The following is an 18,319-nucleotide window of genomic DNA, read 5'->3' as shown; positions in this document are numbered from 1 at the left end:
TAAGATTGTGCCCCCCTACAAAGCTGGGGATGATATCCATACATGGATTACTGCAATGGAGAGAGCCTGCAGAGTACAGCAGATCCCTCAGGAGCAGTGGGCAGCAATCTTGTGGCTCTCCTTTGAAGGTAGAGGCCGAGACAGACTCCTCACAGTTAGTTATGGGGATTCTAGAAACTACCTGGTCCTGAAGAGTGCTCTGATTGATGGGTTAGGCTTAACCACTGAACAGTACAGGTTAATGTTCAGAGATACCCAGAAGACACAGACTCAGGACTGGTCCGAATTTGTTGAGTGTGCCACTAAGGCTCTGGAGGGATGGTTGCTGGGAAGCAAGGTTACAGACTATGAAGGATTGTATAATTTGCTGATGAGAGAACAAATTTTAAATAATTGTCAGAACCAGCAGTTGCATCAACATTTGGTTGACTCAGATTTGACCTCTCCCCAAGAATTGGGAAAGAGGGCAGATAAATGGGTAAGAACCAGAGTTAAGCAAAAGAACCAGAACCAGAACCAGGGTGGTGACCAGAAGAAAACAGACCAGAAGGGTGGGGAGCAGAAAGCTAAAGACCAGAAGTCTTCAACAGGGCCCCAAACTGAGACAGAGGGTGGGTCCCAAACTTCCAAGAAGAAGAAGAAAGAAGGTCAGAAGAAACCCTGGTGTAAAACTTGTAAGAACACCTCTCACTGGACAAGTGAGTGAAAAAAGGGTGGAGCCCCCAGCACTGCAGCCCCTAAGGCACCTGCACCCACTAGTACAGTTAGCAGTGCTGGTCCTCAAGCCAAGGGATTAGTGGGAATCACTTTGGGAACTGAAGGAGATTCTGACCTAGTCAGAACTCTTACACAGGCTGTTCTGGTTTGTGAAGGGGACATAGATTTGACCCCTGACATAAGTCCCAGTAACCTGGGCAAATACAGACAGACACCTTTGATTAACAACAAAGTGGCTCAAGCTTACAGGGACACATGTGCCAGTGTCACTATGGTGACACCTAACTTTGTGGACCCTGGACAATACATGCCAGGCGATGATTACCTGGTGACCAATGCCAGCAATGTCACTACTACACATAGTGTGGCACTTGTTAACTTTTCCTGGGGAGGGGTAACTGGCCTAAAGAAAGTTGTGGTTAGTGCTGATCTCCCAGTAGAATGTTTGTTGGGCAATGACCTGGAGAACTCTCTATGGTCAGAAGTTGAGTACAGGACTCATGCAGAGATGTTAGGGATATCATCACATGTCCTTGCTGTGACCAGGTCACAGGCCAAAAAGTGCCTCTCTGAACCTCAGGTCTTGGATCCTGGAACAATGGACCAAGTACCTCCCAAGAAGAAGAACAGGAGGGTTAAGGCTGCGCCTTCCCAACTGCCTACGAGTGAGGATCAGGCTTCACAGGAAACTGATCTGGAGACCCCTGAAGGAACTGTCCCTGAAGAACTTGAACCTGATCAGGTTGAGTTTCTGGGAACAGGGGGACCTTCTAGGGCAGACTTGGGGCAGGCTCAGTTAACCTGTCCTTCTCTTGAACCCCTCAGACAGCAGGCTGCTGCTGAGGCTGCTGGGAATGCTCAAGGTGCCCATAAAGTATATTGGGACGATGGACTCCTTTATTCAGAGGCTAGAGACCCCAAGCCTGGTGCTACCAGGAGGTTGGTTATACCTCTGCAATTTAGGGGCTTCCTACTCACCTTGGCCCATGATATTCCTTTAGCAGGACACCTAGGCCAGAACAAGACTTGGGACAGGCTTGTCCCTCACTTTCACTGGCCTCACATGTCTGAAGACACCAAGGAGTTTTGTCGCTCCTGTGAAACCTGCCAAGCCAGTGGTAAAGCAGGTGGAACAACAAAGGCCCCCCTGATACCACTACCTGTGGTGGGGGTTCCCTTTGAGAGAGTGGGGATTGATATTGTTGGTTCAATGGATCCCCCTACAGCATCTGGGCACAGATTCATACTGGTGGTAGTGGATCATGCCACCAGGTACCCAGAGGCAATTCCCCTTAGGACCACAACAGCTCCTGTTGTGGCCAGGGCCTTACTTGGAGTTTTCTCCAGAGTGGGGTTTCCTAAGGAGGTAATATCAGATAGAGGTGCCAACTTCATGTCTGGATATTTGACAGCTATGTGGAAGGAATGTGGTGTAAACTACAAGTTCACCACTCCTTATCACCCACAATGCAATGGGCTTGTTGAAAGATTTAACAAGACCCTAAAGGGCATGATTAAAGGATTACCTGAAAAGCTCAGGCGAAGATGGGACATCCTTCTGCCCTGCCTTTTGTTCGCTTACAGAGAGGTCCCTCAAAAGGGGGTTGGCTTCAGCCCCTTTGAATTGTTGTTTGGGCACCCTGTAAGAGGACCCCTGTGTCTAGTGAAGGAAGGATGGGAGTTACCTCTCAAAAAGCCTAAACAGGACATAGTGGACTATGTACTTGGTCTCCGCTCCAGGATGGCAGAGTACATGGAAAAGGCATCCAAAAACCTTGAGGCTAGCCAAGAATTACAAAAAGCTTGGCATGACCAAAAGGCTGTCCTTGTTGAATTTCAGCCTGGACAGAAGGTATGGGTGTTGGAGCCAGTGGCCCCAGCAGCACTCCAAGACAAATGGTCTGGACCCCATACAATTCTGGAAAAGAAGGGAGAGGTTACCTACTTGGTGGACCTAGGGACTCCCAGGAGCCCCCACAGGGTGCTCCATGTGAACAGATTGAAGGCATATGTCAGCAGGGCAGACATGGGCTTGCTCATGGCTACAGATGAGGGACAGGAGGAAGAGAGTGACCCTCTCCCAGACCTGCTCACTCAGAACCCTGAGGATGGCTCAGTTGATGGTGTGGCCTTAGGTGGCAGCCTCACTGAACATCAGCAACATGACTGCAGACAAGTTCTACAGGCATACAGGCATATGTTCTCCTTGACACCCAGTCAGACTAACTGGTGTACACATGTGGTGGACACTGGTGACAGTCTTCCTGTAAAGAGCAAAATTTACAGGCAACCTGACCACTCAGGGACTGTATAAAGACTGAGGTGCAAAAGATGCTGGAATTAGGTGTCATTGAGCCTTCAGAGAGCCCCTGGGCTAGCCCAGTGGTTCTGGTCCCCAAACCTCACACCAAAGATGGCAAGAGAGAGATGAGGTTCTGTGTGGATTACAGAGGACTCAATGCTGTCACCAGGACAGATGCACACCCTATTCCAAGGGCAGATGAGCTCATTGACAAGTTGGCTTCTGCCAAATATTTGAGCACATTTGACTTGACAGCTGGCTACTGGCAAATCAGGTTAGCTGAGGAGTCTAAAGCCAAGACAGCATTTTCTACCCCTAGTGGGCATTATCAGTTTGTGGTGATGCCCTTTGGTTTGAAAAATGCACCTGCCACCTTCCAAAGGTTGGTGAATCAAGTCCTCACTGGGTTGGATGACTTTTGTGCAGCTTATCTGGACGATATTGCTGTCTTTAGCTCCACCTGGGAGGATCACCTGGTCCACCTGAAGGAAGTGCTTGAGGCTCTGCAGAAGGCAGGCCTCACTATCAAGGCAACAAAGTGCCAGATAGGGCAGAGCAAGGTTGTATACCTGGGCCACCTTGTAGGTGGAGGCCAAGTTCAACCACTGGAGAGTAAGATCCAGACCATCAAGGACTGGTCCCCTCCAACTACCCAGACTCAGGTCAGAGCTTTCTTGGGCCTGACTGGGTACTACAGGAAGTTTGTTAAGAACTATGGGTCCATGATTTTTCTCAAAGTCTGTGTGAGGAAGTCTCTCTATATTTCGAAAATAAAATTGACTCCATTTATGACAAGATTCTGGTGTCCCAAGCAGAAAGAGGTATTCTAAATATACCTCTTATCAATAAAAACACCAATTTTTCTCTGACCACCTTTCCTCCCATTAAAAGTGAAGAACTTGAAATACTAATGGCCCATGTAAAATCTGGGTCTCCAGAAGATCTGATCCCTGCTAAAATCTTAATCCCTCTGAGTCCCTTGCTGGGCCCCTATATTCAAGAGGTAATAAATCAGTCCCTAAAGAAGGGAAACGTGCCCACTGTGTGGAAGAGAGCGGTGGTGAACCCCATCCGCAAGAATGCTGTTCCCCCGTGGTCGGAACTTTCCAACCTCCGACCCATCTCCCTCCTACCCTATTTTGGTAAGCTTGCTGAGAAGCACGTCAACGCACACCTGTCCATCTACATCGAGGCAGCGGGCGGCCTAGACCACTCTCAATCTGGTTTTAGGCCCAACCATAGCACAGAGTCAGCTCTCCTGTCAGTGACTGATACTATCAGGATGTCACTCGATGGGGGGAGCTCAGTGATTCTGGTGCTATTGGATTTGTCCGCTGCCTTCGACACGGTGTCGCACGACATTCTTCTCGGCCGGTTGAGGGAGGTCGGAATAAAAGGGGCTGCCTTGGCATGGTTAGAAAGCTTTCTTGCGGACCGCCAACAAGGTGTCAAATTAGGCTCCTACAATTCCATCTGTAGGAAGCTGACCAAGGGTGTGCCACAGGGCTCCTGCTTGAGCCCCACGTTATTTAACATATACGTGGCCCCCTTGGCAGACATCATAAGATCTTACGGGTTCACCCCAATCTCCTATGCTGATGACACCCAGCTGCTGTTTCCCTTCCAAACTCTCACACCAACGGTTATAGAATCTTTCCAAAACGGTATGCGAGCCGTGGCAGATTGGATGGCCCACAACTTCCTCCAATGCAACGTGACCAAGACTGAAGTCATGTTGTTTGGAGGGGCCACTCTGCTATGGTCTCCCGACTGGTGGCCATCTGAGCTAGGACCTGTTCCGGTACCAAAGCAGGCCGTAAAGAATCTGGGTGTGCGTCTAGATCAAGCACTGATCCTAAAAGACCATGTTAATCAAGTCACGGGAACTTGTTTCCGAGCGATAGGGTTACTCCGACGCATATTCCCCTTCCTACCTGACATCCATAGGAAGACGCTGGTACAAGCATTGGTCATCGGTCGGATGGATTATTGCAATGGACTGCTTATTTCTGCCAACCAAGAACAATTGGGTCGGCTGCAGGTGGTACAGAACACCGCGGCAAGACTCATTCTGAATGCCTTGCCCCGTACTCCCTCACGCCCTCTCCTCTCTTCACTTCACTGGTTACCGGTGAAACAGCGCATTGACTTCAAAGTATGTTGTATAATGCACAAATGTATCTACGGATCTGGCCCTCAATATCTAAGAGACATATTTGTCCCCTATTTACCTAGACGTGCTTTACGCTCCAGTAGCACTATGCTGCTTCAGGTCCCTAGGGTGACGAGAGCAAGACAGGGAGGACGGGCCATCTCACTTAAAGGCCCGATGCTCTGGAATTCTCTGCCCCCATTGCTGAGACATACCTCCAACCATCTGTCCTTTAGAAGGAAGTTAAAAACATATCTCTTCCCCCAAGATTAATGTTTTCCCCCGCAATCGCAGCAGTCTTATGTCCTTGGTAGCTCCATGATACCTGCTCAGAAGCTACGCGCGGAGATACCCCTTCGGGGCTGATTCAGGCGCGAAATAAGCATATAAATAAATAAATAAATAAATTGTGACTCCTCTTAATGATCTGACATCCAAGAAGATGCCCAAAAAGGTTCAGTGGACAGAAATCTGTCAAAAGGCATTTGATGACCTGAAGAAGGCCATGTGCTCTGCACCTATCCTGAAGAGTCCTGACTACTCAAGAGAGTTCATTGTCCAAACAGATGCTTCTGAGTTGGGAGTGGGAGCAGTGCTTTCACAGCTTAATGTAGATGGCCAGGACCAGCCCATTGCTTTCATTAGCAGAAGGCTGACCCCCAGAGAGAAACGTTGGTCAGCTATAGAGAGGGAGGCCTTTGCTGTGGTGTGGGCCCTGAAGAAGTTGAGACCATACTTATTTGGCACTCACTTCAAGATTCAGACCGACCATAAGCCCCTCCTATGGCTTAATCAGATGAAGGGTGAAAACCCCAAACTACTCAGGTGGTCCATTTCCCTACAGGGGATGGACTTTACAGTGGAGCACCGCCCAGGGACTGACCATGGCAACGCAGATGGTCTCTCCAGGTACTTCCACTTAGAACATGAAGACACAACTGGTCAAGGTTAGTCTAATGTCCCTGCGTTTGGGGGGGGGGGTTATGTAGGAGAGTAGGGTCTGCTATCCTATGGTCACCCCAAATTTTTGCTTTTTGCTTCACTGGTTTCTGACTTAATGTGGCTGTGGGCCTGCTAATCAGACCCACAGCCTGCTGTTCTCTCTCTAAATTACTGCCAATGCACTTTAGGTGCATTACGAATTGGAACTGGTTCACCTTATGAGCCCCTGTATTAGTGCACCCTAGGTGCCCAGGGCATAGGTGTATCCAAGGCCTACCAGGGGCTGCAGCATGTATTGTGCCACCCCTGGCCTGGCCTCCATATTTGACACAACTGGCTGATCACTCAGCTAGGGTAAGTCGGTGTAACCACCTCTTACTTAGGTACAGTATGTCTGTGCCTAACCCTAAACTGGACACATATGTTCCTATCAGCCACTCCTATGGAAGGCCTCATCAATCCTGGAGGCAGAGTGCTTGGAAATATGTGAGATGGTGCTCTGGCATGAGCTGAGCCTGTCTGCAGCTGTCGGGAACCACTCCCTAAGCTGTTCCGGGATATTGCCATACCATATACTCTTAAGTGCATTATAATCCTCGCGGTTAAATGCTATCTTTGGTTTGGCTTTATCAAAACATGTCGAGTAAGGTGTCATACGAATTGGAATACTATCCCCTCGCCAATTCTGGCGACGGGGATAGCATTCCACCCTTCTAGAGGGACACGACATGTGTGTAGCCTTAACCCCGGTTAAAGTTAAACAGAGCCGCAGCTTCACAAAATGGACGCTGCCACCACAGACACAAGTCTGGCCTCCTGCTGCTGACCGAAACTCGGCAGATGGTGGCCTGGACAAAGGGTTTCCTGCCTTGGGAGGTGCGAGCACCACCCCAGACAGGATTTTGTGTATTGGGTAGGACAGGGCTGAATAGAATCAGACATGCCCGGGGCACACAAGGTGTCCCCGTGCATAGGCCAGTCCAAACCGGTTCTGGGGCCTTCCAGCCCCAGTCCTGGCGCGGAGCTGGACAAAGGAAAGGGGGTGTAACCACCCCCCTTCCTGGTTCCTCCCAGAGGAGGGACCTAGTAGGTGATCCACCCCCAGTTTGGGAATAAGAGGGGGAGCAGTGCCATTGCACAGCAGATCATCCCGAAATCAACTTTAAACAAGAAGAAGACTGGACTTCGACATTCTGCTGCACAGAAGACTGAAGAGAATCTCCCTTGTGGCCTAGGAGTGGCCACCCTGTGAACACAGGTACCAACCAGCAACTCGATGTCTGCTTTGCCGCCGCCTCCCGCCGGAGACCGAGCCCAGAGCCCGACAAGAACCAGACTCCCAGACCTCTCCGAGCCCGATCCACAGTCCCTGCGAAGAAGGGACCCGTGGAGGCACCGAGTGACGTGGGACCGGACCTCTTGAAAGACACTCGAAAAGCTGACTGCGCAGCTTCTGAGGCATCCTCGACGTTGTGCTTTGGGGATTGAGAACCCCCACCACCGAGCAGCCCTTGCACCGAAGAGCAGCCCTCCAGCATCTCCACGATCTGCGTGGGGCCCTTTTGCATTGTGCCACTCGACGCGCCATCCCGGCCACTAGCCACGCGGCCAGCGGCCATCTTGGCGACGAACCCGAAGATTTACACAGCAGGTCTGGTTGCGCCAGACCTACCCAAGCTCCTGTGAAAAGGAGCCCCCGCTCTGACCTTGCTGGTCCGAGTGAACAGCATCTTTCAACTTCTGCGTGGCTTGCATTTGCCAAGGCCTGTTTGCTCCGATCAGGTCGCCGACACCGCCAACAGCGAGAAGCCTACGTGGGACAGCTCGTGACCGACTCCTGGACGTCCTCGACCCCGGGTATCCACGTGGCTGCAGAAAGAAGCTACCCGACAACGCCTGTTTGCACCCGACATCGCCTGGTTCCAATCTGGTTCCACGGTAGTCACTGGCTAGTGACTTTGAACACTGTCCCCTCTGCTTTCAGGTCTTCACATCTTCAGATCCACCCTTGGATCCACCGGAACTCTTCTCATCGAGCCGCCTGCAGCATCTTCAGCTCCAAGCACCATCGACCAGCGTGACGAAACCCGACACAACTTCGACCCTGTGCACCCGCTTCCTGTGGGTGAGGTAACTCAGCTCCGCCGGTGCTCCTGCACTGGTCCACATCCCAAGGGCCTGTGTTTTAAGTTTCAGCTCCGTAGGTCACTCGGAAGGTTCCTAACTTTCTAACGTTGTGCTTTTTACGCACCATAGACTTTGCATTGAGAAGTGCGTGCACTTTGAACACTGCACCCGAGTCCCGTGGGCCTTTCCCGACTTAGTTAACTCCAGTCTCGAATAGCTCCAGCGATTCCCAAGGCCCTAGGCCTCTTCACTTTCCTCTTGGTATCTCGTATACCACTTTCTTAGTATATGGTTTAGGTGGCCCCTAGGGCTCATCCATATTGTGCAACTTTTGTGTATTTTAAACTGTCTTGTGATTTAACGCTTGTGCTTCTGTGCTCATAAAGAGTCCAGGGGATTTTAATAGTTAATAAATCAATATATATTTTCAATATATATCTGTGTGGTGTCCCTTTCATTTGGTATTCAAGGGGGTTGTGTATGGTATAACAGCTGGCTTCACATGCCTTTCAGAGTTTAGCCTAAGACTGCTTTGTCCACGTTACCACTAGGATAACTGGTCTACAAGGTAGAATTACAACCATCATCATAAGGGTTGCTTGGCATGGTACAAAGTGATCACTAGAATTAGTGAGCATTATATACCAGGCCAACTTCTCACACGGTTCTCGCAAGATTGTTTTTGGTCCATTGAAGGCATGGCTTGGGCGTTCTCGCTGGACTGTTCCCATGAGGCACAGGGTCAGACTGATTTGCATATGGCCATGTCTGAACTGGAGTGGTGTGGAGTGCAAAAAAACAATGGATTTAGGCCCAGATCTCTGTACTGGGGTGAATGTATGAAATTGTTCTGCATTCTGTCCATCAACTGTGGTTTTTGCATTTGTCACCCCGAGTGGGATGGGTATGCTCAGACATGAGACCCATGCACTCCACACCACTGTATTCAAGCAAGCCGGGCTGAAGACGGCTGGAATGCCAGAAACCGGTCCTCGGAAGCTTGTTTTCGGTCCAGGGAAGGCATGGCTTGACAGTTCAGGCTGGACTGTTCCCAAGAGGCGCAGGGTCAGACTGATTTGCATATGGCCATATCTGAACTGGGGTGGTGTGGAGTGCAAAAAAACGAGGGATTTAGGCCCAGATCTCTGTACTGTGGTGAATGTATGACATTGTTCTGCATTCTGTCCATCAACTGTGGTTTTTGCATTTGTCACCCCGAGTAGGATGAGTATGCTCAGACATGAGTCCCATGCACTCCACACCACTGGATTCAAGCAAGCCAGGCTGAAGACAGCTGGAATGCCAGAAACCGGTACTCGGAAGCTTGTTTTCGGTCCAGAGAAGGCATAGCTTGGAATTTCGGGCTGGACTGTTCCCATGAGGCACAGGGTCAGACTGATTTGCATATGGCCATGTCTGAACTGGGGTGGTGTGGAGTGCAAATAAATGACGAATTTAGTCCCAGATCTCTGTACTGGGGTGAATGTATGACATTGTTCTGCATTCTGTCCATCAACTGTGGTTTTTGCAGTAGCAATAGCAAGCGCAGTACATAACATTTGTGGTAAATATCTATCCCCCTGCTTCCCCGGCCTCTAACATTTGTTGGAGTTTTTTTCCGGCATTATACTTGCCCTAGTATTATGGATGGACTCAGGTACACAGAAGAACACCAGCCTTTTTCTTATCTCTAGTTTAGATAAATTACATAACCATATTGTATGCTGTAGCGGTCAAGCCAGCTCAGTCAGCTAAGCTTGCGTCCAAGACCAACATACGGGTCATACACAGACGCCTGTTACTTTATTTTACTAAGCTGCAGTTGGGGAAGCTCGTATATTTTTCGATTACGGGTGGCACTGGCCATACTCTCTCTGTTACATGAAGGGCAAATGCTCAATTTCACTTTCACTGTGCCCTGGCGACTACAAAAAGGCAGAATAATAATATACTTCTGATCCAATGATCATTGTTTATATGGGTCAAAATATCAGTCCAGTAGCGGTCGGAGGTGGGAGTGCTGACGGGCAGTGACGTGGGTAGGGGCAGGGTGGGGGGAGCAAACTATGGATTGTGGACATTTAATCGTAAGTAAACATATAAATAAATAAAACAAATTGTTTTGTGCGCACTGCTTTCAGAATCCATAGTTTACCACCCCCCATCCTGCCCCTCCCACTCCCCACATCACCACCCGCCAGCACTCCCACCACTGACCGCTAATGCATAAGGTACTTTGTTCATTGATTGTGTAACCAACAGATAGGCCACCCTTTGCAGACTGGCTGAGCTGACACAATCGAAAGAAAATTAACATAGGTAGGAAGAGGTCCTTTGAGTCAGAGGAAGGTGCTTGATAATATATGTATGATGTGCCCTACTGAGTCATCAACTGTATTCTTAAATGAAATCCTACTTTTATATAAATATATGACCCTCTGCTTTTCTACTCTGGCGCAGTTTCTTTTACATTCTATTCAAAGTAAGACTCTAGTCTGATCCAGTGACAGTCTCCACCTATGATGAATACATCCAGGCATCCATTCATTAAAAGTAAATATCCATTTTTCTTTTGTTATATGTATCGCTTAACAAACCTTAGCTGGTTTCACTTTCACCAACAACCACCCATACGTCATTCCTTCCTTCCTTTTCTTTGGCTTTGGGTTTGGCACAAACACCCCTGATGATTCTTGCTATCTACTATCCACCCATATTGTGTCCCCCACCCAGGCAGGCATCTTCTTTCACCTTCCTCTCATCCTTCAACAACCCATGCATCTGATTCCTATCAGGCACCTGCATTCTGCTTCCAAAGTATCCTTCTCTGCTAGTCGTATTACATCGTGCCCGTCCTTCCTCCTTCCACCCTAGTACTTTCCCTTTTTGTTCAACACATCCATCAAGGCCATCTGATCTGACTTTTAGTCTTCTCCATAACTTTCACAGCTGAGTTGGAGTCTAATAGAAGAGGCCATTGGTTACTCAACCCACGCTGGTAATGCTTTTGCTAATGCATTGGTAATGCTAGGTAAAGGGTGTCTTCTTCAACCGTTGTATATTGTTCAGTATAACTTCAAGTTCATACTTACTTAATAAGTCTCACAGTACAGTGAGTGAAGTGTTCCCCTTCCAGCTAGTAATGCCAATAAGTAATGAATATAACTTACCACCGCCCACTGCTGCTGCTTTCCCCCCCCCTGGTGCTTCTGCAGGTGCCGCATATCCTGCCCTATCCTGAATGGCAACATTGCCATCGCCGCTGGCCCCGCCGGCACTAGTGGTTGGTACTGGTAGTGCACCTATAAAAAAATTACACCTTTTTAGATGCCTGTACACCTACCCCTATTTTACTCGTTTTCACAGGAAGGAAGATTGAAAAAACTGTTAAAGTACAACATCATCACTAGTCCAGATTGCGTACTACAGTAGAGTCAGTAGACGGACATTTGTAGTATTATTATATGGTCCCTAAGGTAATCTCATCTCTACTCCTACTCTACTCTTTGGAAAGTTAGCCTGAGCCATGTCCCCATTTTAGATTCATGCCTACTCTTTTGTGCATGTTACCTCGCAGCCCGTTGCGCAGTAAGACGCCTTTGAGGCCACATGAGTATTGCATATAAGTGAAGAGGTTGAAAAACAAGCTACTTTTTTATGGAGTTTGGTTAGTCCCCATTGCTTAGCCATTACACTTTTTGGCATGACTGCAAAAAGCTTGCATAATTGCATTTTTCTCATAATAGGCAGAAGATTCCCTTCTACGAACCAGACATTTGCAGACCTTATGAAAGATGCATGTAACCAGTATGTATACGTTCAACGGTGAGTGGTCTACCAGAATTCACACAGATCTCTATCATGCACTAGTTGTAACAAGTGTTTTGGGTTTTAATCTTCTTTATTTTGCAAGTTGGAGCTGGATGTAATTTCATGGAACAACTTGCAAAGCTTGTTATTATTTGAAATAATAAACCTTTTGAACTTACACATAGACTATGTGGTATTTGGTGTGATGTTGTGGACTTACATGAGTGAATGAGCGAAAGGGTGTTATGTTCTGGGTTGTGTAGTAAAATCATTGGCTATCTTTGTGTGGGGGTTCGGGACCTAATGATTAATGAGACACTATAGCTAGTCGGTTAGGGAATTGTGGGTTCTGAGTTCTGACTGAAGTGTGAGTAAGGTCGAACATCCTATTTTCTTGTGCATAGTTCTGTATGTGGCTGTGCAGAATACCCACAACAGTAGTAGTATGTACTACTATCCTATTCCTAACAACAAATACTAGACAAACATCTGGTTGCGCTTTTTGTTGGTGGGAATTGTCAAAGCCTAGAGATTAAAAAGATCAACGCAAAGGACAAGGCTGGACCCAGTGGGCAGAGCTATTGTTCTATCACAGCTTTATTAAAAAGAAAACCTTAACTAAGAGTGGCCAACAGGGCAAGCTTAGCAACAGACAGTCATATAGTAATAGTACAGAGTGTCATAGCTGAGGCAGTTTGAAGGAACTGAAAGGCAGGGATAACCATTATCCCATATATGGAATACAGATAATGGAGATCAAAGAAGCTTTTGCTAAAAATTGAATTAGGATGCGTAATTAATAGTTTAGAAAAAAGAAGGTGCGTTAAAATTTAGGGAGATATCATTGTTAATATAAGCACGGTAGGACTTACTGGGGCCAGCAGCAGGACCCTCGGTAGAGGACCGCTCCTCTGGTGCTTGTCTCACCGACTCGGACCCCATCTTCTTGCCCCTGGGTGATGATCATGTAAGAAATAATAAAGAAAGAGAGAAACATATTGTGCTGTGAAATAAATAAATCATTAAAAAAAAACGCTCAAACATTTTAGGAAACAACAATGGCAATAAAATTGACCTATCTAATCAAAGCGACTACTGGCTTGCAGGTTTCACGGACTGTCTACTTATATGAACACTAATCAAATTTTCCATAATCATTCTGTTTCCAGAATACTAACAAAGCCTAAGTACCACCTGACCTACACCACCTATCCCAGACGGGCCAATAGTCCAGTAAGTCTGCATTTCCACTTTATTTTTGGCATCAAAAATGCATAGATGAGATGGAGGACACATGCATACATTTGTGCATACACCACATTTTTGGTTGGTTGTGTTGTATGTTGTTCTGCTACTGACTGACAATGCTAAGCCTACCACTCACTAAACAAACTACAAAAAGGTTCTATGGAGGACTAGGATAAGAAGCATTCAGTGACAAAGGAGGTGTCATGCAGACCGTAAAAAAATATGAACTAATACTAAGTAAACCTATTATCCATCCACCACTGTTTCACAGAAGGATAATGGAAGGACTAGACTCTAGCAATAGCATTACCTAACTTCAGTTCTCTAAAGTAAACTCTAACATCAATTTTCAGCCCAAGCTAGCGCAAAGTTACAACCAAGTAAGAGAAGTGCCGAGCCGCACCTGTGTCATACAATTACAGAAGATTTTGAAACAGAATTATCCTGCAATGTAACTAAGCACACCTGTAATCGTATTATTCGGCCAAGAATTATACACAATACTTCTACTACTATATATTACTAGCTACTCACTAAGCCCCACAACCAGGGGCGTAGGAGACACTGAAATTCTGGGGGGGACAGGGACAACCTTTTGGACTTTCCAGTGACCTTTTACAAATCGGCCATTGTCTGAGAGCCGTACGCTCTGTTAAAAAAATAGTGCATAGTTTTGTAGTGTAACATTGATAATGGCAGGCATGTAGTCACAGTTTGCAAATATGCTTTAATTGTTATTTACATTCATGAAGTATTTAGACCAAATGTGAAAAAACATGTTTTTGAATCTTACACCATCATGCATCAAGCAAACAAAGGTGGGACGAAAAAAAGGACAAATAAACTGAATGCTCTTTGCGACATTCCTGTTCTCAAAATGCAACTGGACTAATATTGAAGTGTACTGGAGACAGGCTGCATGCACACAGAGAGTGGCATATCTTAAATAGTAATGTGCAATCCATCCTTACCAGTAAAAATGATTTATCATTGCCATTCCAAAGTTATAAAACATGCATCTGCTACTGCTTTCTAACCAGGAACTCCAGCTTAAAAGAGTGTATTAAGGAATTCCCATTGTCAATCTATGAGAAGAATAGGCCTCAATTAGTGAAAAATTAATGTAGATGTTTTTCACTACAAGGACATGCAAAACATAAAAGTACATGTCCTACCTTTTAGCAACATAGCAACATAGCAACATAGCACCCTCCTCCATGGGCTGCATAGGGCCTACCTGAGGGGTGACGTATGTATAATAAAAGGAAGTTTAAGGCTTGGCAAGGGGATTTTAATACCAAGTCAACCTGGCAGTAAAACTACACACACAGGCTCGGCAGTGGCAGGCCTGAGACATGTTTAAAGGGCTACTTGTGTGGGTGACACAATCAGTACTGCAGACCCACTAGTAGCATTTAACTTACAGGCCCTGGGTATATGGTGTAACACTGTACAAGGTATTTACAAGTAAATATAAAAGGCCAATCGTGTATACACCAATGTTCAAATTTTTAAGGGAGAAGCACATGCACTTTAGCACTGGTGAGCAGAGGTAAACTCCTCAGAGTCCTAAGGCCAACAAAATTAATCATAAAAAAAGGAGGTAAGCAGGCAAAAAAGTTTGGGGGAAGTCCATCCTAAGACGGACAGGTCTAACAGTATGGTGTAGGATTCTGTCTGTCTGTTTGAGTATTGAAGTCAGTCAGATCCTTTTTGGAATTCCCCGGTTTAGCAGGGCACTAGAAGGAGAGCGAGAATAGTTTCTCAAACACTGTAAGTTTATCGCCTGCATTCCTGAGGCTGGAGGGTGGAGAAACCCTCAATGCTTCGGAAAAGTGTAGAACGCAATACAAAAACATTTGTTGTCTAATCTGTGAGAAGCGCTATTGCAGCTGGATGACATACGTGTAGAGTGCATTCAAACCACATTATCTTGCATAGGAATGTAAGACATCCTATAAGATAAATTTGAAATAAGAATTATCCTTTTGTGGGATGTCACAAAAATGAGATTTATAGTGTTTGTGTGGAAGAGAGATGCTTACCAATGTAAAACAGCCTGCCGTGAGAGACACAAATGAGATTCTCACAGAAGATAGATGTAGTTAGATATGCAGAATGAATTGTGTGGCAAAGCTCAGATATGAGGTGTTAGTGATGAACACCAGAAACAATGTTTGTTTGTGAAGCGTACACATGATTGCAGTGGGTGGAAGCTCACAAATGAGTTAGTGGGATGCAATACAGCACAAAAACGTTGTTATGTGAGAGGCTCACAAAAACTATAAAAATGACCAAACTAGGAAATATGCCTCATGCTAGGATTTTTTTCAGCCAACATATTAAGCATTTAATTGATACAATAATTGAAGGTGTGGAGGCCTTGCTCAAGACTATGCTGATTTATTTACAAGAGACATTTGGAGAGTTGGGTATTAACAGTGAAGTCATCTTTGGGGAACAGTAATTGCTACCAAGAAAAAAGGTCAGATGGACAGGGTAACTTGGATATGGATGGGGATGCTCCTGAAGATGAGGCAAACTCTGCTTTTGAGCATATCCAGGAGGAGTCTGGAGGCCCCTTAATGGAGAACTCTAGTTCCCCGGGGAATAGTTCTAGTGACATAGAGGGAGGCCCTATGGGTATGACCCCAGTTATTCCTCCTGGGAGGGTACAAAAGGTTCAGGGGAAGTCCGGGTCCTCCTCAGTTAATTCAGCCTCCTCTGCCACTTCAATATGGACTTCCATCTCTGGCAGGAAGTGGGAAATGTTTTAGAAAGGAAATACCACCTGCTCAAACTTTAGCGAGCCAAGCTCAGAATCAAGAAGGAGTTGGCCTAGATAAGGACCCCCTAGAAGTGCAGAGGGTGAGGAAGAATTTAGTATTATAATCCCATGGTGGCAGGACTAGTGAACCTAGAGTTAGGGAAGATCCCTTTGACACTGGAGCAGGATAGTCCCTTCTTACCAGGAGGGTGATGACATCCATAAGTGGATTACTGCTTTAGAGAGGGCCTGTAAAGCTCAGAAGATTCCTCAGGGGCAGTGGGCAGCCATCTGTTGGGTTTCCTTTGCAAACAAAGGTAGAGAAAAACTCTTGACTGTAAAGAGAGAAAATGCAGCTTTTCAAGACAAGTGGAGTGCCCCTTAGGTCACCTACTTAGTTAACCTAGGTACTCCAAGAAGTCCCCACTGGGTGCATCATGTGAATCACCTGAAAACGTTTATTGATCAGGCTTACATGAGGATGCTCATGGCCTCTGATGAGGGTCAGGAGGAAGAAAGTGACCCTCTCCCTGATCTTTTCTCTCAGGACCCTGTTGATGGATCAGTTGAAGGAGTAGTCTTGGCAGACAGACTCACTGATCAACAGCAAGCTGATTACAGACATGTTCTCAATCAGTTTCCTGGTCTCTTTCTCTGACACCCAGTCAAACCACATGGTGTAGCCATGAAGTGGACACAGGTGACAGTCTGCCTCTGAAGAGCACCATTTACAGACAGCCTGACCATGTCAGATCATGCACCACAAAAGAATCCAAAAAGAGGCTGGAGTTGGAGGGGGTCATTGAGCCTTCATATAGCCCTTAGGCTAGCCCTGTAGCCATTGTACCAAAAGCTCCTATCCAGGATGGTAAGAGAGAGATGAGGTTTTGTGTTGACTATAGAGGTCTCAATGCAGTCACTAGAACTGATGCCTATCCAATTCCCGGGAGAGATGAACTGATTGATACTTTGGACTCTGACAAATGTGTCAGTACATTTGACCTCACTGCTAGTTATTGGCAAATAAGACTTTGAGGATGCCAAATCAAAACCAGCATTTTCAAACTCCAGTGGGCATTATCAATTTATTGTGATGCCTTTTGGTTTGAAAAATGCACCTGACACATTTCAGAGGCTGGTGAATAAAGTCTTAACCGGTCTGGAAATCTATGGTGCAGCATATCTAGATGATATATCTGTCTTTAGCTCCACCTGGGAGGAGCACCTAGTCTACCTCAGAAATGTACTCGAGGCTACCCGAGGCCCTGCAGAAGGCATGCCTCACTATGGAGATCACAAAGTGCTGGATAGGGCAGAGTAAAGATGTGTACTCAGGCCACCTTGTAGTTGGAGGCTAACTTCCAACAATGGAGAGCGCAATTTAGACCATCGTGGACTTGGTTGCCCCCACTACTCAGACTCAGGTCAGAGCTTTCTTGGGCCTGAGTGAGTACGACAGAAGGTTTGTTAAGGGCTATGGATCCATAGCAACACCCCTTAATGATCTGACCCCCAAAAGAATGCCTGAGAAAGTTCAGTGGACAGTTAGCTGTCAGAAGACATTTGATGACCTGAAACAAACCATGTGCTCTGCTCCAAATCAGCAATGTCCGGTGCTAGAAATATGATCCCATGTACTGGGGGGCTCTTTAGGAAACCCCCATGTACTCCCGGTATCAGTTTCTAAGGGTCTGCCAGCAAGCTAGTGCTACTGCCAACCACAGACATGATTCTGCCCTCCTGCCGCTGAGCTGAGCTTAAACAATAGAACAATAGGTTTACTGTCACAGGAATTGTGACCCCCTCCCAGACAGGATTTAGTGTATTGGGCTGGGTTGGGATTGCCTTCCAGGCATCCAGACTGTTATGAAGGGCATACTTGAGTCCCTCTTTGCATACTCAAGTTTGAGCCCATTCAGGAACCTGTGTTTCCGACTCTGGCAAGAAACTGGAGAAAGGCCAAAGGACAGGATCATCCCCTCTGTCCTGCCCCTCCACTAGAAGGGACCATGGTGAAGTTCTAACGCTTTCTATATGGTACCAAAGTTCTCCACCGTGGGAGGGTCCTCCTGCTCATCGTAGAACAAGAATCACTTCTGAAACCAAGACAACACTCTTCGACCATCTGGACACTTGAACTTCGTTGGGCTTTGACTGGAACCGGTACTGCATCAAGGAAGAGTCCTGCTGCTCCTGGTCTTGAGGTCAAGTTCGCTGAGTCCTCTGTGTCTGTACTTCATCCAGGTTCTCCAGA

The sequence above is a fragment of the Lissotriton vulgaris genome, chromosome 1_2 (genome assembly GCF_964263255.1).
Source record: "Lissotriton vulgaris chromosome 1_2, aLisVul1.2, whole genome shotgun sequence".
Lineage (NCBI taxonomy): Eukaryota > Metazoa > Chordata > Amphibia > Caudata > Salamandridae > Lissotriton > Lissotriton vulgaris.
The sequence above is the reverse complement of the archived record's forward strand: the minus strand, read 5'-3'. Positions refer to the sequence as shown.